Below are 22353 nucleotides of genomic sequence, written 5' to 3'. Positions count from 1 at the left end.
TATACCATCAAAATCCAACTATTCATCGTATATTCCTTAGAGTTCGTCTCTTGGAAAGACATTTTGATTACATTCAATATCAACACATTTCCAGAAACTTTAACACATTGACTGATTCTTTAGTGAATTACGTGTTAAACAGAAATTTATGACATATGTAAAGAGTAAATTTTCAATTCACATCAACAGTTGAATAGGATTACACATAACCATACAAAAACACTGAAAGTAAAATAGATAGATGTTCAAAGTTTTTACAAAAATTTGTGTCCAAGACATGTTGGTCATCTGACCTCAAAACCTCAAAATGCATACAGTAAATCATCCTAAGTAGATCTAATGATGCTCATGATAACAGGTCATTGCCTGAACTATCATGCGCAATAGTCTCATCCAACGGCTAGGTACACCAATAGTATGGCGCTATAGTCTCATCGGTAACTCCTCGATCCGAACATCCGGTATACTGAGGGTTAACCCCTCTATATGATGTTGCAACTCCGCCAGTGTCTCGATCAGATCTAAATCCTGGAGAACTGCTCTTCCGACATTTCTCCCCGCTGGTTCACCCGCCTCCTGTTGATGACCCATTGGTCGAATAGTGCCAACATCTATATACATGAGAACATTTTTAGTTTAGTCTTGGAAACATCAAAAAACACAAAAACATGTAAAAACTCAAAAAAAAAAATATAGGGTCAAAACAATTTACCTATAGCACCCCATTGAGCACCCACTGGTAATCTCAAATATGGATCTCTGTAGAAATCCATCCTTGCATATGGATGCTCCTCTATGAAAATATGTTTTCGATGGAGCCAACTGAAGAATGCGGTAGAAAATGAGATTGACGACTGACCAGCATGTCTAGCCATAAACTCTACCCATCTCTGCATCCATGGATCTCTATGACCAGCTAAACTCAGTGTCACATACTGAGGTTGCATCAATGGAATTCTCTCCAAAGTAAAAGCGATAAAGATCGATCCATAGCTGAAAATTTTCGTCTTACTGCTTTTTTCTTTAGTCAGCTGCTCTTTCATCAAAGAGAGTAATGCCTCACACCAGTTGAACATAGTTGACTTGAGACACTCGAGCACATACTACATGTATGATCTATTCACGACATGAAGTGTCACACTACCCACCAACTTTGCGATAATAAAGAGGATTGTTCTCAAGGGCATATCATGAACATCCCTGATGTTTATCTTTCCATCTTTGCTAGGTTGTGTACCTGGCCGACAAAATTGTCGAATGTAGTCCCTCACTGGTTCACCCCCACGGGCAGAACTTGAAAGAGAAATGAGAGCACCACGTCTCGACAATCTTGTGAGAAAGTAAATATCATCAATCAATATAGGGAGAACTTTGTCCCCTATGTGAAAAACATGTTCTGTTGGATCCCATGAATGAACCAAGAACTGCAATAGTTCTAACTGATGCCTCATCCCGGATAACCTGAAATATTTTAGTAACCCACAATCTCTAAGGGCCTCAACAATACTAGGATCATTTAGGGCAACCATATCCTGTTCTTCATGTTCTCTTTCATGCCATGTGATAGCCATTCTGATCCGATCAAAGTTTGAAATCACACCATAGGCTTAGTTAGGATCCATTTTGTGCAAAAAACTAAAGATATTTTTGGTAGAAATGATGAATAAAATTTCTAAATTGCGCCCAACGCATCCCTGATCTTTAGACAATGCGATGCAAAGCAAAATTTTTGATGTATAAGGGTGCCTTGATCCTGGGGCGTGATATATTTACCCTAGGGACCGTAAAATGCTAAAATTTTTGCTTGAAATTGAAAAAGAATGACCTTAAATGAAAGAGAAGAGGTAGATCTCCTACCTAGTCCTGACGGCACGAAGAATGATCCACATAATCTCCTGCAATTAGCTACTGAAGTTTGAGGTAAAAAATTGGTTCAGAGCACAAAACTAAATGGTAAAATGACTTGGTAAATTCTTGTTTTATGGTTATTTCATGTTCATTAAATGAATAAACTATAGTTTTTACCTATTTTTACCAATGAAACATGTATGTTTAATCCGTTTGGTGTTTCTTTAAGCAGGTTTACAACTGACATAGTGAATTTGACGTGCATGATCATAAAATGTACTTTTGACCACAAAGCATACTTTTATCTCCTTTTCGAGCTCTGTTAAACATCGAAAAAGGAACCCCCCTAGAGTCCTCTTTTAGCTCTTTTCAGACTCTCAAAATATGAAAAGATTGTCGGGCACTTGTCATTTTCAGCTCGTAAATGGATTGGAAACGACATCTACTCAGTATATGTTTAACGCTTTTCCGGACTGAGATAGATTACTTACGAAAAATGAATACGTTGATCGAACATGGTCAATAGATTCTCTCTTGTATTATTTTACACTTTTTCGGACTTGAGAGACAGATTTACGAACAATAACTTTTGCAGTTTTCTTTTTGTCCCTTTTCAAACTCTTTAAATATGAAAAGGACCGAATTCTCATTGTCGTTAAATTTGTTAAAGCATCAAATAGTGACAAGCTTGTTAATCATGACAAGACCGAGTTTCACCTTCGCTAGACTCCTTAAAACATCACATAGTGATGGATTCACCCGAAGGGTAAAATTATACATCAAGCATATGTTATCCTCCTCAATCTTGTTAAAAAATAAAGAGGTACTAGTCAACAATGACTGGGGAAAATGGAAAAAGGGATAAATCACTTTATGGTAGCAAGTCGCTCTTGAACATGACACTTTCACTTCATCTCTGTGACTATTTGGGTTGGGTTGTTTGCTTGATGGTTATCATACCTATGGTCTATCACACCATCCATCACTTTGGTTTTGGGTCAATGCTGCCAATTCATTCAGTGTCGTCGACATGTTCAAGAGAAGTCACTCAGTAAACTTCATCCTTTGCAATACTCATAAACCTTCATTTTCATGACCGACATTCCTGAAAATTATGTCATCAATCACAATTTGTCTTCAAAATCATTACACTCGTTTCGTGTAATTGATGGGGATACATCAAGGCCCTCTTGTGACGATTTTCTTCTTGCCGACATCAGCACATTATCCAGGAAGTTGACTTAGAAACACCCTTCCAGTACCTTGAGGCTTGCATACATCAATGGCAAGTTTCTCGCTTTCGGTGATAGGTTGACATCATAGGCCTTCGACCGAAAGACTTTTTATGGTGTTCGACATCAAAACATCTATTCACACCATGCAGAATGTACTGTAGTACCTTGAGAATCATTATCACTATTAGTGATTTCTCTCGCGTCAGTTAACAACTTACATCATTGGCTGGTAATCAGACAATGTCTTCCCATGTTCAACTTTAGATCACATTTTCACATGGTTAGACTCGTACTTGAGCAAACGATTAGACGAGATAGAGGACCCCGAATCTAGTTTCATCCATCTGGGCTGTGATTTCAGGAGAGTACTAAATCATCTGTATGATGGATTTACATAAATGGTCATCTTATCATGGGTCTATATCTGTAGACAACTATATGATTTATGTACATGTAATGAAAAGTTTATATGCTAAGCATGGGTATGCCTTCCCTCAAAAATTCATGAAAAATTAAAAGATATAACGATATTATGTATTGTAATTGATGCAGGTCACTGTCTGCTTCAGATCCTCCTCATCACATCATAAAGCATATCACTCAACATTATCATTTTTGACTTCATGCTTTAGGGGGCAGCTATTATAGGTCTATTTGGGCACATCACTCCTAACGACCAGATCAGTGTAAATAGGGTCTATCAAACCCTAATTTAGTTGCTACATGCCCTAGACATGCCACCTCATTGAGTGCTTTTGCCCATGAGAGTTTCCTGACTTCAAACCCTATTAAAGTGCTTCCTTGGGTCACTAGCACACCCCTAGTTAGGGGTAAGTGCTCTGCAAAGAAAGAAGCCCCATTCAAGGCTGCGTTGTAGAGCACCTAAGCCCACTCAAGCCTGCGCTGGGCGAGAATCCTCGAAATGTTCATTGGATCCTGAGTATATTCCTCCTTTCTAGAGCCTTCTAGAAGGAACCCAACTCCTATCCTATCAAGATGAGCTCGACTTAGGATAGCCTTGGATCATCTAATCCTCTATCCTCTCATCCCTTTGAACATGGAAACTAATCATCCAATTATGGAAAACCATTCAATGCCATATTAATGAAAAAACCACTTGCATTCATATATAAATTGGCCTCCCATCATAGAGCCAAAGGGCTTGGATATTATAGAGAAATATTGTTGGTTTAGAGACTTGAAATCATTGTCAAAGTAATGTTATGCTGCTGGATTGATGTTGCTATTGGTGTGATGAGGGCTTGGACTAAGTTGGATGAGTGACACGAGATCAAACCACATTGGGTGTAACTTCTCCTTCTATCAATCAATAAAGTTGTTTGTTCCTTTTCCAATACTTTTGTCTATATCTATGATGAATGTATGTTCAAATGTTTTCGATTCCATTTGTTTACAATAAATAGATCATATTATTTGATTGTTGTTATCTTCTATTTATGTTGGCAGGTACCAATTGAGCGAATTTAGTTTGAGCGGGAGCGACAGGAGCATTTCAAAGGAGATCGAAGGAAGCAAAGGATCACAAGTAGGTTATTTTATCTTATCTGTTTATTGTAGAAAAAGGTTAAACATCTTTACTTTAGTTGTTCTAAGTGTAACTACCCACTTAGGGAAGATATACTTATCCGTAGGTATAAATTACGTATAACAAGGAGGAGAAGTGAGAAATGATACGAAGAGTGCCTACAATAATATCAACAAGAAGTAAATTTCTGCAAATACTTTCCATGTTTAACCAATTCACCACAAGCATAAAATCTCCAAAAAAATTGCAAATATGACACCCCTTGATCAATAACAAAGGAAACCAAAGCCTAAAAATATTTAATCTCAGCCCAATTTTTTGAGCCCCAAACCAAACCCACATGAAAATAATAATAATATTGTGCATTTAAGAATAAAACAAAACCCCCACCACAATTAGGTGCTCTCCCTGTGATGCCCCATCAAAAAAACCCTAGGGGCATGTATAATCAGGAGTAGCAATAGTGACATTTCGAGAATGTGTCACAAGCACTTCTTTCGCAAAATGGTTTAGAATAGCCAGCCCCTCAACAGTAACCTATGCCAAAGAGATCAAACCCCCCTTGAAAATCGAATTGTTCTGGGCAATCCATATGCCCCAGTAGAGAATGACAAACAACACCCTCCAACCTTTTGGGTGCTGAGACTCCACCCAGATTTTCCAAGCCAATAAAAAGATAGGTGCATCCAAATGTATAAATTTCCCCAAAGAAAGTATGCATGCATCCAAACCGTTGAGTAAAAGAACAATGTATAAAAAAATGATTAGTTGTTTCTTCGTCAAGCTTACACAAAGAGAACCTCCCGGGCCCAAGAGTAAAATGCCTTTGTAGAACCTCCCACGTTGGTACTTACCCTTCTATAATAGACCAAACCAACATATTTTCTTTAGCCAGACATCTGGTTTTCCATAGAATACCCCACCACCATTCCAACAATTGAGGCCTGGAGGTCGCACGTAGGAAAAGATATCCAAATTTAGGAGTATGATAACCATGAGGAGAAAAATACCTTGCTAACTCATCCTCACACCCATAGAGCCGAACACGTGCATGGGGGAAGAAAATATCCCGAGAGTCATTCCATCCTTGATGCTAGATGTTGGTCTACTTTAGAGCAACAACTTGTGCCAAAAAAGTTATACCCATTGCCCGAAGATATGTAATAAGAGGGAGAGATATAACATGTTCTTGGATGCAACTTGACCAAGGATAATAGCCAATACGAAAAAACATCCCATGCCTAATGTGCCAAACCAGAGGAAGAAAAGACCTTGCTATCTCATCCTCACACCCATAGAGCCGAACATGTGCTGCAGATAATTTTCCAAGATATCAGTGCCATTCATCCTGAAGGAAGTGGGGGAAGAAAAGATCCCGAGAGTCATACCATCCTTCATGCCAGATGTTGGTCCGCTCAGAAGCAACAACTTGTGCCAAAAACATTATACCCATTGCCCGAAGATATGTAATAAGAGGGAGAGATAGAACATGTTCCTGAATTCAACTTGACCAAGGATCATAACCAATATGAAAACGTATCCCATCCCAAATGCTGCAAAATCGAAAGAGTGAAGAATTTCCTGCTTGATCACTAAAATATTTTGATGCGGCTTATCCGGAAGATGAATCCAATCCTCCATAGTAAGAGGTTCAATATATTTACAAATAACCACCTGAGTCTAAAGGTTCTGAGATGATATTAACCCTTAGGCACATTTTGCCTCCAGGTCCTTAGAAAAGAGAAAAAAAATCTTTAGTTCCCAATCCCCAAGGAGGTTTGGGACCGCTAATTTGTGCCACCTCACCCAAGGTAGAACATATTGCTTCTTTTTTCCAGCCCATACGAAACAAAAGCGAAGATTTCACATATTGTCCAATGTACCATGAGGAATCCAGGCCAGAGACATCCAGTAAATTGGAATAGCCTCCAACACCGACTTAAGTAAAACCAGACATCCAACTCTAGAGGCATTGAAAACTCAAAACCTGTAACCTCTTTTCCAGCTTTGCAAGAAGCCAATGCTAGTATTATTTTAAATATCTATTTAGCTTTAAAAAAAATCCTAAGTATTTGAGACCAGCTTCCAAAGGTGTAACCTCATATGGAAAAATCCTCTAATGTGATCAATCTTGTCCTCCCTCAGATTATGAACAACCATAGTAGATTTTTGAACATTGACCACCATACCCATTGCAGTGAAAAACAACCCCAAAATATCCTTCAATTTATCAACCCCCCCGAACCATTGCAAAAAATTAGTATATCATCCATAAATAACAAATGAGTAATGGCCAAAACTTGGGAGATCTCAATACCATGAAAATTTCTATGTCTAACAACATATTTGATTAGTAAGCTTATGTTCTTAGCAATAAGAATGAACAACATAGGGGATAAGAGACAACCTTGACGCAATCCCCGCTAGACATAAAAAAGGGGGAGGCCGCATCACTTATCAGAACAAAGAAAGAGACCGATGTGATACATCCCATGATCCAATTAACAAAATGAACATTAAATCCTACCTGAGTTAGTAACAAATGAATAAAGGACCAGTCCAGTCAGTCATAGGCTTTTTAAAGGTAAAGTTGTAATACCGCCCCCTTAAGGTTGTAAGACCGCCCCCTTAAGGCCTTGATACTATGAAGGCCCTCTCGAGCAATGCCAATGGCCTCATGTATTGTTCGAATTTCCAAGAAACCAAATTGCTCCTTAAAAATCAACTGAGATAGCTTCAAATGACCTGCCACAACCTTTGAAATCACTTTATATACACATTTTCATAATGATATTGGCCACAACTCCTCAAATGAAGAAGGTTGATCCACTTCGGAAATCAATTCTATGAATGTAGAGTTAAAACATGGTAAGATCAAACCATCCCGTCTCGCTTCATTGATCCCCTGTGCCATATCTGAGCCCATACAATCATAAAAAGCCAACAAAATTTCCACAGCCAACCCATCAAGGCCTGGGATTTTATCTCTATGGAAACTAGAGAGAATTGATTTTAATTCCTCTTTAATAACATTTTCCACCAAAGCCACATTCTCCTCCTCCTCTATAAAACGTGGAAAGAGCTAAGCCACCATGACAATCTCTGCAATATTTACCCTAGGAGCCTTTATAAAAATTCTCTGAAAATTTTGAACACCAAAAGTAGCCAAACCTTCAAAGGTCGTTACCGCCCTTCCCCCTCCCTTGCATCTCAAAAATAGTATTATGTTTCCTTATACCTTTTACATATGCATGGAAGAATTTTGTGTTTTCATCCCCACTGTCTAGCGAAATGGCCCTAATTTTGAGTCTCCATTGCTCCTCCTAAATACCAAGGATCTCTTTACGTCTAGATATGAGAGATTGAAAATGATCCTGTTGTTCCTGTGTGAGAAAACCTTTCTTCTTGAGATTGGAGAAAGACCCAATTTCGTTTTCAATCCCTAATAAATCCTTAGAGTAATTGAGTCATTTTATCCTGGCCCGTTTCTTACTGTATTTCTTTAAGAGTTTTAAATTTTGTGCAAAGTGACCTACAACAGAGATGCCCAAATTGCTCCCATAAGGCTGCGAATTTTTTCTCACCAAATTGTGAAAAGAAGAGTTGTATAACTAGTGAGCATTCATCTTGAAAGGACTAGTAGGTTTTATGCCCGCCCCTTTAATCTCCAGAAAGATCAAACAATGATCCAATAGGTCCCCCAGCCAATTCAATGATGGATGAGGGGGGGAACTTGAATGGAATGATCATGTATCAGGAAACGGTCCAAATATTTTGCCACATAGTCCAAACCCACTCTCCTATTGGACTTGCAAGGAGGCTTCAATATAACAGGGGCGAGATCCACCATATCCGATGAGGACAATTTGTAAGAGAAATAATTCGATAGGCCACCCTGCTATGCACGAGCACCCAAAGATTATGAATCGCCCAAAAAGAAGTTTGAATCACCTCCCAGCAGAAGATGTTTTATAGAAAGAAGAAAGCCTCCAATTAACGAGTCCCAAATAGGGACCCGATTCTCAATTGGCCCATATAAATTTACAAAGGTAATGGAATTGTTTGATTCTGCAGAAAAAAACCCTCCATACTGAAACCCGAATGTATACTCCACACATTTCGGGAACATATTTTCTGCCTATCCCAACCTAAAGAAAGGCCCCTAGAATGTCCACGAGCATCACAAGCAACAAATTGCCAACATGGAAATATTTCTTCTAAAGAGTGTACCACATCCAGTCCAAAGGCTAAGGCCTCCCATAGAAATATGACATACGGGTGTTCAATCGTAAACAAACATTTTAGTGACTATTTTTTGGGAAAACTAGCCAAACCCCGATAATTCAAGGATAAAATTTTCATTGTGTAACCACCGAGAGGGCTTTCAATTCTCTAAGTGCCCCATCCAAAGATAGTTGATGCCCCAACATAACTTCAAAACAAGCCTTCTCCTTAGCCCATGAAAAATAGGATTTCCTCCCTCGACCCTTCCCATAAGAAGCATGTATGGGCACAAAACGCAGATCCCTAAGAGACTATCCCACCCCCACAACCACTAACCTAGACCTTAAATTATGAATTATTTCACCCCCCCGACCCATTCAAACCCCCCAAGCAAGATGAAATACAAGGAGATGAATAACTCAGGGATCCCAATGGAATAAAGCAAGCACCTGAGGCTTAGAGGCAACAACAGGAAAAGGACCCGATGACAAACCCACACAAGAAAGAGAACCAAAAACCAAATGATTAATAAATATTTTTTGGATCAAATGATTAAAAGAAAGGGATTCTGGGTTACCACTTCCAGATGAGACCGAGAGTGATTGCGCCTCCGACACATCCACCATAGGAAGAGTGGAATCTAGAATAGGACCAATGCTAGACACTAACACAAAAAAAAATGGATAAAACATTTGTGACCACATCCTATGCCCAACCACTGTCCCCCTGAGATACATTCAGACCCACATCGGCACTCGCTGCTCCCATACGTAATTTGTTTGTTGTTCGGTCTTCAAGAGTAACGCCCCTGAATGAAAGGCTACACGAATCCACCAGGTGACCAATCCTATGACAACATTGACACCGAAATGGTAAAGCCTCATAGTCAAGGTCTTGAATATGACACTCCCCCTTCCCAATGTCCATAGTAGCATGAAGATGCTTCCGAAGGGCCAAACAGACCAAAATCCTAGAGACTGACTTATCTCGGGTCGTCAAGAAGGAGTAATTGGCATCCAAAAAGCGCCCCAAAGAATTCCCCAAATCTGTAAAACTCTTAGAATTCCATATGTTTGATGGAAGATTTGGAAAGCGAACCCACAAAGGAACCTTATTTGATCACTATTTTCAAGCATCGAACATGGGAGTCAAGATGTAACAACCCTGGTGAAAATTCCATGTAAAAATATATAAGGCTATGGTGATGGGACATGTATTCCAAGCTGAATGGTGGGGGAAACATCCTAATGGGTGTTGATTTAGTTTATTATGGCTAAGGGAACTGGCAAAGGCAATGGATAAGGTTTTTGAAAGGCATGATGAATTAATTTGCATTTTATTTATGAAAATAATGGAAATTAGGAGAAAAAGGAGGTGAAAGGTCACAGGTTTCATGTGAGGAGGAAAATGAAGGAAAAATATGGAAAATGAAGAAAATAGAGGCCTCATTAATAAAAAGGCTTTTGAGGATCAGTGCGGAAGACTTGGTCAGTTCATTGTCGTAGCTCTCTCATTATTTTCTCTCTCTCTCTCTCATACTCTTGGAGACTTAGAGTTTTCTTGGAGCACTCTTGGAGGGTGTGGCATATTTTTATTCTTGGAGCAAGAAGGCATCAAGATCAACAACTACATCATATTTTCTTGCATGGTCTGAGTTGCATGTATGTTTCCTTCACTAGTTTTGGCATGCATGGCACATGCATGTGGTTTCTTGGTTGTGATTTGTCATTGGCATGGAGGATTGCCTAGATCGACAGTGAATTGCCTAGCCTTTCCATTTACTAGATAGCCATGGTGATTGTGGGTTACTTTCATTGCTTTTTCTTTGGCTGGTTCTCATGTTTCCTTAACTTGGGTTGAGTTACTAGTCCTGGAAGCCCTGGTTGGATAAATGCTCTAGAAGCCCTGTAATAGCTTGGGTTGAGTTACTAGTCCTGGAAACCTTGGTTGGAAAAATTCTCTATAAGCCCTAGGTGGGTTGAGTTACTAGTCCTTGAAGCCCTGGTTGGACAAACACTCTAAAATCCCTGTGTAAGTTGTGGGTTGACTTACTAGTCCTGGAAGCCTTGGTTGGAAAAATGCTCTCGAAGCCTTGGAAGGCTTGGATGGAGACCAATCTGATGATGGTTTTGTGATGTTTGATCGTGAGGTGGAATCACTGTTTGATGGGTTGAGATGGATGACCTTTGGAAGCACTGTATGAGTTTTGATTGATGTGTTCTATGAGATCCCACATTCATGCTTGGAATATGGTACGAGGGTGAATGGCTAAAGAGGGATTTGGCTCAGCGATTCTATGGTCGGGTGGAACGTGGAAGTCACATCCCAGATTTGGATTTTGCATCAGTAATGAAAGGTTATTTCTCCTTGTATCTCTATGAGCATTATGATGGATTATATGTTGTTTATATGGCTGTGATTTCATTGGTATTTCTATCCCTACTATGCTGGTTATGTATGTATTTTATGACAACAGTTATGTATGGCTCTCATCATGTTATTACTTGTTATTGAATGATAAATGTATCTATGACCAACTAGATGAAATGGAAGCTAATGTGATCAGGAGACAATGCTTCATAGCGAATCCTAGATAAGTATGAGACCCCTATGCTCAAATCTATTATTTACACTTGTAGGTTGCATATTTACTAAGTGTTTGACAAAATGTATGTCATGGTTAGGCTTGGTTAGGTCAAGCCCTTAACCAATTTTTGTGTTATAGGATTTGCCTTAGTGTCATTTAATGAGTTGGAGAGTCTCATCAAGTTCTAGGCATTGGTTTGGAGACTAGCCCTAAAAAAGTGGCTTAAATCTCATAGTCTCTGGCATAGAACTAGCTGATAGAGACTGTAGTCTCTCCCTTACAGGCACTGTGGGAGTGACTATTGGTTTACAGTCACACTCATGCCTTGTCATGGGAGCCAATTTGGGTCTAATTCATTGAAATTCTAGGTTAACTCAAGGGCTGGGCACCTGGAGTGGTGGATTAGCTCATAGGGGTCCTGAAGCACCTGAGGGATGTTTGTATGGTGTGTTTTTGTCGATTCCAATTCCTTAAGGTTACTTAGGAGGTTGAATAATATCATAGTGGCCTCTCGTTGCATGTTTATCCCAGTTGGACGGTTGCTTGGGTAGATGTGGGAGGAGGGTGTTACAGAGTGGCTTCAGAGCTAGTTTTCGCTCTCCTTGGGCTGTGTGTTGGTCATGCATTCATGTTTGTTGCATATGAATTCCTTATGCATGTAGTCCATGTGCTTGTTTCATTTTCATGGTGTTGATCATGGTTGTAGTGATTTTGCCATGTGAAGGTTGAAGGTGTTGTCGTGGAGTATGTCTTCATGTGTGTATGGTTGAGCATGCAGTGCTAGGCACATCAATGTTCACCTGTTATCAAGTGCACGTGAAGTGGTTGTTGTTGCCACGCATGAGGTCATGGTTGTGTAGTTGATATGGTCATGCATTGATGAATGGACTCTAGCTAGAATGATGTTTATATGGTTTTGTACTCATGTGTTATATGTCTATATGCAGTTGTTATGCATGTATGGCCTTGGTTATTGTTATGGATGAAATGTAGGTCAAACATGCCTTGTGAAGTCATTATATGCAATTTAGGTCATGATGGTGCTATTGGTTGTTATGATGCTAATGTGTTGGCTGAGATAGAGAAGGAGATGCAGATCATAATGAGGTTGCAACATTAGACTTTGGGATAAGAGAAGATTGTCATATAGGTTTGCATATTGGGCATGCAGGTATGTAAGTTAAGGATTGTTATATGCATTAGGTTTATATACATTAGGTTTATGTACATGTTTTTGATGTTATGGTTACATACATGACAAATGATAGTTGATTAGTATAGTCAAATGCACATGTGTCAGATAGTCATGAATGATGGTAACCCTTGGTTGTATGCATTGCTATTTTTGTTTTACGTTAGATAACCTATGATCATTTATATGTTGTTGATTAGTATGATATAGGATAACTTGTTGTTGTTATATGATAGTTAGCTTGATAATTAGATCATATGTTGTTGATGAGCATGTTATATGTTAATTGATTGTTGTTATATGTTAGTTAACTTGACGATTAGGGTTATAACATTAATATCTTGATGTTATATGTATCATGCTAAATTGGATTGGACTATGCAAATGGTTATGGTTACGATATTAGGGTTTGGGCCGACATATTTGTGATGACTTTTCACACGTGGTTTTTATGCATGAATGATAAATGCTTATGAGTTTATGACGTGAACATGTTAGTTAGTTAGTGTTATGGATATCATGATCTTATTTATGTTTGAGTTGACATGTAAAGTTATATCGTGCTAACTAGATTGATTGTGCAGACAAGATTGCCTCCCCTGAGATACATTAAGGTATGAGTTCGCTTATGTCGTATATTTGGTGCTTGATTTTTTTATTATGTCATTTATTTGGTGTTCGAGTGTTTGGTGTTTATTACATCGTCTAGTTGACTTATGTAACATGGTATGTTTGCAAGTTGGTTGAATGTTTGGTGAATTGCATAATATGAGTATGTGTTCAAATGATCTTGTTTCAAGATGATTGTACCAACACATATGTGTTGAGACAATTGATATGTGCTTGAGTATAGTAGGTGACAGTTATAGCATTATGTCTAATGACTATGAATTATGACATGAATGTTAGTCTTGGTAAAGGTTGATTTCAAAATGATAGATATGATTGTCTTGATGTTTGGAACATGTGGTTGACATTTGTCAGCAGTTGCAGGGTAACATATTAGGTATTATCGTGACAAGGTAACACTTGATGTGTTTACATAACTAATAGTTGGGTGATGTGATAGTACGTAGTAAACCTTGATTGCAGCAAGGTAAAAAGGTAAAGGAAAGGAATTGGGAAATAATTCCTTTGGCTATGTTTAGAAACCCTAATTCCAAACGAATGAGTGCCTCATACACATGAAGTATTCTTAACCTTGATTTTGTCTGACATTATGTGGATATATGCTATAGTCATGAACATGTACTTGACAGGTATATTAGCCAGTCTCTAGTTGTAGGTGGATCTGTTAAGGGAATTGGAGTCCCTTGAGAGATGGCGTGGATGTGTTCAGTTGCAAGGAACGTGTTTGGCACAACAAGGTAAGGTAACTAGTATGTCGTTATGTTGATTTATGCACTCACAGTTATGTGTCTATGGAAATATGATGCAGGGGGTTGCATGGCAAGAGAGATTGCCATGAAATCTTAAAGAAGTCTCAAGTTGAGATTTCCTTGGGAACCATGGGATTGAGTCATAGTGTTTGTTGCTAGTCTTATGATTTTGGCATTTTATGATTTGTTGAGCTTGATCTGTTCTTTTGTTTATGTTTGGTGCAAGGCCTTGCCACTTTGGTTGTGGTGTTGTATTGTTGTCATTGGTTTCTTCTTGTTTGTTTCTTGACTTGCCTTTTGTGTTTTGAGCCTTGGGGATTGGTTGGGAAAGAGGAAAGTTGATGGAGCTCGGGGAGAGTTGTGTCATAACCAACAGGTAGTGTAAGATTCAGATGAAGCTATGTGCATGTGTAAGCGCAAAGAAAGGTAATACTATGACAGTTGGTTGGACTGGTTGGGTCCATTGTGGTAAATGGACAGTGGTAACGATCAAGAGGAATGTAACCAGAAAAGTTAAAAGTAAATGGATCTGAGATGTCAGATTCCTTGGCTATGTTGGGAACCATCGTTTTCAATGTCATGCATGAATAAAGGAAGTTCTCTTAACCTTGACCTTGATATCTAGTATTTATGTTGTGATCATGATTGCTTTATGTTAATGATTATATGCATATATGTATGTATGTACATTGTTATCTGACGGGGTCATCATGAATCATGATTGTTGTATGCTAATATTTATGTATATGTATGTATGTGTCTATGTATCTATGTCACTGTTTGACAGGGTCATCAGATATCATTGTGGAGGAATGATTGCTTACGCAGGAAAATGGCATGAAGAGGTTCCTAGTCTTACGAGGAATCAATTGGGAAGAGTAGTCATGACAAATATATGAGGCCAATATCATGTGGCTATGAGTTGATATTATGTGATTATATTATGTCTATGTTATGGACAGGTTATACAAAGGGATACATCAGCGAAATGAAAGTAGTGTTGTCTGCGACATGCTAAGACAAGCATGTATAAGATGCTGGAAACAAGGTTACTTGGTAGATGTAGTGTAGTTTTGGATGTGTGGTATTATTGTTGTGCATATGTCATACATGTTGTACTTGTTGCATATGTGATGATTGTGTGCATGCAGTATTGCATATTTAGTGTGTGTACATGTTGTTAGTACAGATAGTGTTGTATGAATGTTGCATATTCAGTGTTGGGTATATATGGTACTATGTACATTTTGGATATACGGTATTGTGTACATATTGTATTGTGTGCATGATGGATATGCAGTGTTGTATGCATATGGTGCTCTATGCATGTTGGATATGTGGTGTTGTGTACAGATGATGCTATGTACATGTTGGATATGCAGTGCTATGTATAATTGGTGTTGTGTGCATGTTGTACATGTGGTGCTATGTACATATGGTGTGGTGTGCATGATTGTACAAGTGGTGTTATGTACATGTTGTACAAGTGGCATTGTGTGCAGGTGGTGTTGTGTACATGTCTTACATGTGGTGTTGTGTACATATGGTGTCGCGTACATGTCGTGCGTATGGTACTGTGTAGATGTGGTATTGTGTACATGTTGTACAATGGTGCAATGTACATATGGCATTGTGTACATGTTGTGCAGGTGGTGCCTTGTACATGTGATATTGTGCACACGTTGTGCAAGTGGTGCTTGGTACATGTGGTACTGGTGTATGTGTGGGATTGAGTGCATGTCGTACATACTGTGTTGCGGGCATGCTGTATTATGTATGTGCACTATGTAGTCATGGTATTATGACATATGCATTCATTGTGTTGCACTCTAGAAACGTATTTGTGTTATGTTGTACATAAGGTGTAGGAGTATGTATTGTGTTATGCTTTGGATGTAGGCGTATGTATTGTATTGTATACAATGGGTGTAGGTGTATGTGTTGTATGACAGGTGTAGGTGCGTGTATTGCATGGAGTTGTATGTCATGTGTGGTTGTATGTGTGTGATGCACACTATGTATATGCGCACCTGGTTGAGGAGAAGGCAATGGGTGTTTGTTGGGTGTGGCAATCAATCTGGTGTGCGTATGAAATAAGAACAAAAGGAAAAAGTAAGATCGATTAAAGGATAAGTATCGGTATATTATTTCAGTTTTATTATGCATGTGATTTATGATTTTGGTATATGATGATTACATGTGAATTATGATTCTGGTTTATGATGGTTACATGTGATTTATGATTTTGATCTATGATGGTTATGTTTTGAGATAACCTGTGAAATATTTTTATACATGTTGATTTAGTCAAATATGCTAGTTTGACTTGTTGTGACAGGAAGCGAATATGATTGCAAATGTACCTTATTAATGAACTACCAATGAGGTATGATGTGAATTTATTTCAATTTATTTTAAATCTAATGGAAGTTATGTGATTGGTACAGGAATGCATGAAATGCCTGGTTGGGTGATTGAAATTGACTGTAAGAATTTGCAACAACAAAAGGAATTGGAACATGCAGTAGTATGCTGGTAGAACACTTTAGGAGCAGGGCCATTGTGGGACACTGGTACCCAATAGTGTCCATTGATTTCCATGAGCATGCTATGGTTGGTATGATGGTTTTAAGGCAGGGACATGCCTTAGTTTTTGTATCTTTCGATGCGAGGAAGCCTTACCAAGGGATGGACTTCCCGGAATGGGGTGCAAGCGAAACTTGGAAGGTGATTGACCGCACGAAAAGGCTGACCAAATTTCCCGAGGGACTGTGTAGTAGAGAAGGGAAGATCTGGGATGGATTTGTTTTGGTCATGAGCATTTCCAGATGGAATCAGATGCACATTGGGAGTGCGCCCTGGAATAATGAGTCGATAACTGTTCACTGAGAGGACAAGTGGCGCGGGATTATAACGATAGACATTGGATGTAGTTTGACTATGGTTGTGGATTATGGAATTCCTAGGAAAGAGGTGAATCCTGGTATTACTTGAGGGTGGAGGTGTGAGCCTTTGGATTCCCTTGTTGTAGATGCAAACATCATATCTTTTTATTTGCTAGTTTATAAAATGTGCATATGTGTATATGTGTGTATTATTGTAAACAATGTATCAAGATGGATTTATAAAGCTCCATATACATTATGGTTATTTTTTGGTTGAAGCAAACGTGTATGTGTATATGTGGTTATTGTAAATACCGTAATGAGCTATGTTATAAAGCTCCAGTAAATGATATGATTGTCATGTTTCAGCAGTGGTCATTGTAGCTATGTTATAAAGCTCCATGGGCAGTATGTTTTATTTTTAGTGGTCTTGTTGGTTATAGGTGTCATTGAACACTAAGGACGGTTTTCCCCCAAGGGGGAGGGTTCTATAACAACCCTAGTGAAAAATCCATGTAAAAATATATAAGGCCACGGTGATGGGACACATATTCCAAGCTGAATGGTGGGGGAAACATCCTAATGGGTGTTGGTTTGGTTTATTATGGTGAAGGGAATTGGGAAAGACAATGGCTAAGGTTTTGGAAAGGCATGAGGAATTAATTGGCATTTTATTTATGAAAATAATTGAAATTAGGAGAAAAAGGAGGTGAAAGGTCACAAGTTGCATGTGAGCAGGAAAATGTAGGAAAATAAGGGAAAATGAAGAAAATAGAGGCCTCGTTAATAAAAAGGCTTCCGAGGATCAGCGAGGAAGACTTGGTCAGTTCAGTGTTGGAGCTCTCTCAATATTCTCTCTCTCTCATACTCTTGGAGACTTAGAGTTTTCTTGGAGCACTCTTGGAGGGTGTGCATATTTGGATTCTTGGAGCAAGAAGGCAAAGGTAGAGTAGGGGAGCACAAGAAGGCATCGAGATTAGCAACTACGTCATAGTTTCTTGCAGGTACTGAGTTGCATGTATGTTTCCTTCACTAGTTTTTGCACGCATGGCACATGAATGTGGTTTCTTGGTTATGATTTGTCATTGGCATGGAGGATTGCCTAGATCGATAGTGGATTGCCTAGCCTTGCCATTTCCTAGATAGACATGGTGATTGTGGGTTACCTTCATTCCTTTTTCTTTGATTGGTTCTCATGTTTCCTTAGCTTTGGTTGAGTTACTAGTCACGAAAGCCTTGGTTGGACAAACACTCTGGAAGCCCTATAATAGCTTGGGTTGAGTTACAAGTCCTGGAAGCCTTGTTTGGACAAATGCTCTGGAAGCCCTAGGTGGGTTGAGTTACTAGTCTTGGAAGCCTGCTTGGACAAACACTCTATTAGCCTTGTATAAGTTGTGGGTTGAGTTACTAGTCCTAGAAGCCTTGGTTGGACAAACTCTCTGGAAGCCCTAGAAGGCTTGGATGGAGACCAATCTGATGATGGTTTTGTGATGTCCGACCGTGAGGTGGAATCACTGTTTGATGGGTTGAGGTGGATGGACTTTGGAAGCCCTAGACGAGTTTTGATTGATGTTTTCTATGAGATCCCACATTCATGTTTGGAATATGGCACGAGGGTGAATGGCTGAAGAGAGATTTGGCTCAGCCATTCTACGGTAGAGTGGAACGTGGAAGACCCATTCGGGTTTGGATTTTACATCAGTAATGAAAGGTTATTTATCCTTGTATCTCTATGAACATTATTATGGATTATATGTGGTTTTATATAGCTGTGATTTCATTGGTATTTTTGTCCCTACTACGTTGGTTATGTGTGTATTTTATGACAACAATTATGTATGCATCTCATCATGTTATTACTTTTTATTGAATTATCAATGTATCTATGACCTAATGGATGAAATGGCAACTAATGTGATAAGGATACAATGCTTCATAACAAATCCCAGATAAGTATGAGACCCCTATGCTCAAATATGTTATTTACACCTATAGGTTGCATATTTACTATGTGTTTGACAAAATTTCTGTCATGGTTAGGCTTGGTTAGGTTAAGCCCTTGATCGAGTTTTGTGTTATAGGATTTTCCTTGGTGTCATTTAATGTCTTGGAGAGTCTCATCAATTTTTAGGCATTGGTTTGGGGACTAGCCCTGAAAAAGTGCCTTAAATATCGCAGTCTCTAGCACAAAACTGGCTGATAGAGACCACAGTCTCTCCCTTGTAGGCACTGTGGGAGCTACTATAGGTTTACAATCACACTCGTGCCTTTTCATGGGAGCGAATCTAGGTCTAATTCATTGAAATGATAGGTTAACTCAGGGGTTGGGCACCTGGAGTGGTGGATTAGCTCCTGGGGGTCCTGAAGCACTTGAGGGATGTCTGTATGGTGTGTTTCCATCGATTCCATTTTCTTAAGGTTTCTTAGGAGGTCAATTCATATCATAGTGGCCTCTTGTCTCATGTTTACCCAGGCTGGCCGGTTGCTTGGGTAGATGTGGGAGGAGGGTGTTACATAGTGGTATCAGAGCTCACTGAGAAGTCTACCTCCCCCAGATATTCCATAGATTCCAAAATAGGTTTGACAACATCACGACAAACTGAGATAGGCCCGAATAACATATCGGACAGGGTAAACTTGCCAAGAAAATGCTGATACCAAACAGAAAAACCAACAAACAAGCTAAGAAAACTAGTCAAGAACCACATGTAAAAACCTCATCTCCCATCAAGGTAAAAATAGGAAAGGCTCCCCAAAACTAACATGTAGAAATAAACACCACCGCAACTCACAAATGAGGCAACAACCATCGTAAACCGAGAAATTCACAAAATCTAAACCATGTGGAAAAGCCTGAACCATATGAAACCCTGAAACACGTACTCCAACCCTAGAGCTCCATCTTCCTAATACCGTAAAAATTGTATGTTATATAGATAGTTAACATATTATATTTAGACTCATTTTCATATTATTTTTTAATATATTTTTTTTAAATTATTGTGTCAAAAGGTGCTCTCTAGCCCAATATAAAAGAGATGTTATCCTGTCCTATTCTATTATGTAACCATTTTAACTTGGTTAAATTACACAAAAATAAAAAATTAAATAAAATTAACATAATAATAATAATAATAATATAATTATTAACTAAAACATTTTTACTCACTCAAAATACATAATAAAATAAAATAAATAATTATAATTATAATTATAATTAATAATTAAACCAACCTAGATCCACATTAGCTCTGAATCTACTAGTGCCGAGAGGGATCAAATCTCTTGAAGTGCAAACATCTTTTAGAGTGACAAGAGATTTTATCCCTCTCTACACTTGGTTGATCCAGAGTTAAGATAAATCTACGTTGATTGTACAAGAGATGTTGTAGTGTCATGTCCTTTAGTGTTATATAAACATTTTGATTTGGTGAAATTACATAAAAATAAAAATAAAATAAAAAATAAACTTAATAATTATAATTATAAATTAAACATCTTAACATTGTCAAATTACATAAAAAATAAAATAAAATAAATAATTTTAATTATTAATTATTAATAATTAAACCAACCTAGATCCATCTTAATTCCATATCTATCAAGTATCGAGAGAGATCAAATTTGTTGAGGTGTAAACCTCTTTTAGAGTGAAAAGAGATTTGATCCCTCTAAACTTGGTAAATACATAGTCTAAACCTCTTTTAGAGTGAAAAGAGATTTGATCCCTCTAAACTTGGTAAATACATAGTCTAAACCTCTTTTAGAATGAAAAGAGATTTGATCCCTCTCAGCTTGGTAGATACATAGTCAAGATGGATCTAGTTTGGTAAATATTACTGTGTTGGTCACCTTCATAGATTTAGTCCCTCTTAACACTCAACAGATTGAAAACTAAAATAAATCTAAATTAGTTAAATAAAAATAATGTTAATAAACATTTTAATTTAATTTAATTTTTAAATAATAATAAAAAATATTAATTATTATTTTATAATTTTTATAATTATATATATATATATAGATATATCATTTTCACAATTATTTCAAAGAAAGGGAATTGCTTTAAAAAAAATCTAATAAAGAGAATAACATCTTTTTAATTATCATAATTACAAACAATATTAATTAAAAAATAAGTAATTTGAATTTATTTAAATTTGATCTAATCACCGTTTATTCAAAGTGCTATGGGTATTTAGACACAAATTATTCATAAAAATATATTTAGTAAACCTTTTGTCTATTTTATTTAAAAGAAACAAAACCAAATAACAAAACAAGACATCTTTTGTCTATTCATTTAAGAGTCTTTTCAAATGCTATATTAAAACTATGAAGGCTCAATATCATTTCCTAAGATTGAACTTTTTTCAAATGCTATATTAAAACTATGAAGGCTAAAAATCTTATTTCCTAAGATTGAACTTAGATCACAAAGATATGTTCAATTTTTCCATTTCGTCAAAATAAATCCAATTAACTAGATCAATTTAAGTTACATTTAAACTCTACATATTTTTATTATATTATATTTTATAAATGAATTATAATTATAATTCTTTTGTCTAATAATTATTAATTAAATAAAATTTAGCTTTTCACCTACTCTTACATGCTATTATAATTCTCAATTTTTATAATTACATGCTATTATAATTCCCATTTTTATAAATACAAATAATTAATTGAAAATTTTGAAATGAAATAAGTCGTAATCACATTTAATTTTTCGAAGTGGATAGCATGTTTATTTAAGAATAGAATTTTTGAAATTTTTGTTTTTTAAATAAAAAAATATTCTATCGATCGTTGAGATTTAACAAAGAGGTCGTTTTCACATATAAAAGAATCATATTAAACTTTAACTTTAATTTTGGTAGTTAATTAATTTTTTTATTATTATTTTATTTTAATTATTTCGACATAACACATATTTGCTTCAAACCATTGTTATAAAAAAAAAACCAAGATTAAAGAAAATAAAATAAAAAAGTAGAATTAAAAAAATATGATTAAAAAGTAAGATAAATGAGTGAGATTAAAGTGTAAAAACAACATTTTTTTTTATTACAGTGGAATCAGCAACAAGGGCAGCCTCGCGACTTGCGTTACACGGGGTTGATTCTGACCGCTACCTTTATAACCATTGGGAGTTGCGCCCGCCCTTCTATACAGCTCCAGGGTAAGTCCGGGGGATTTGAACTCGTGACCTTCAGTACGGAGTCCGCCTTTCTAACGAACTTCACCGCATTGTGATTACCAACTCGTCTACCCCGTGGAGCTAAGTTTAAAAACAACATTACTATAAAATACTAAAATTAAAAAAAATTCCTTGAATTTAAAAAAATATAATTAACTTAAGTAACACTAAATCTATCTACATAAATTAACCATTTTATTTATTTAAATATACTAGTTAAATATTATATTTTATAAACCAGTTTTAATTATTAC

This window comes from Pinus tabuliformis, chromosome 5_2 (assembly GCF_031772625.1).
Source record: "Pinus tabuliformis cultivar Carrire ecotype Pingquan chromosome 5_2, CPIR1, whole genome shotgun sequence".
Lineage (NCBI taxonomy): Eukaryota > Viridiplantae > Streptophyta > Pinopsida > Pinales > Pinaceae > Pinus > Pinus tabuliformis.
The sequence above is the reverse complement of the archived record's forward strand: the minus strand, read 5'-3'. Positions refer to the sequence as shown.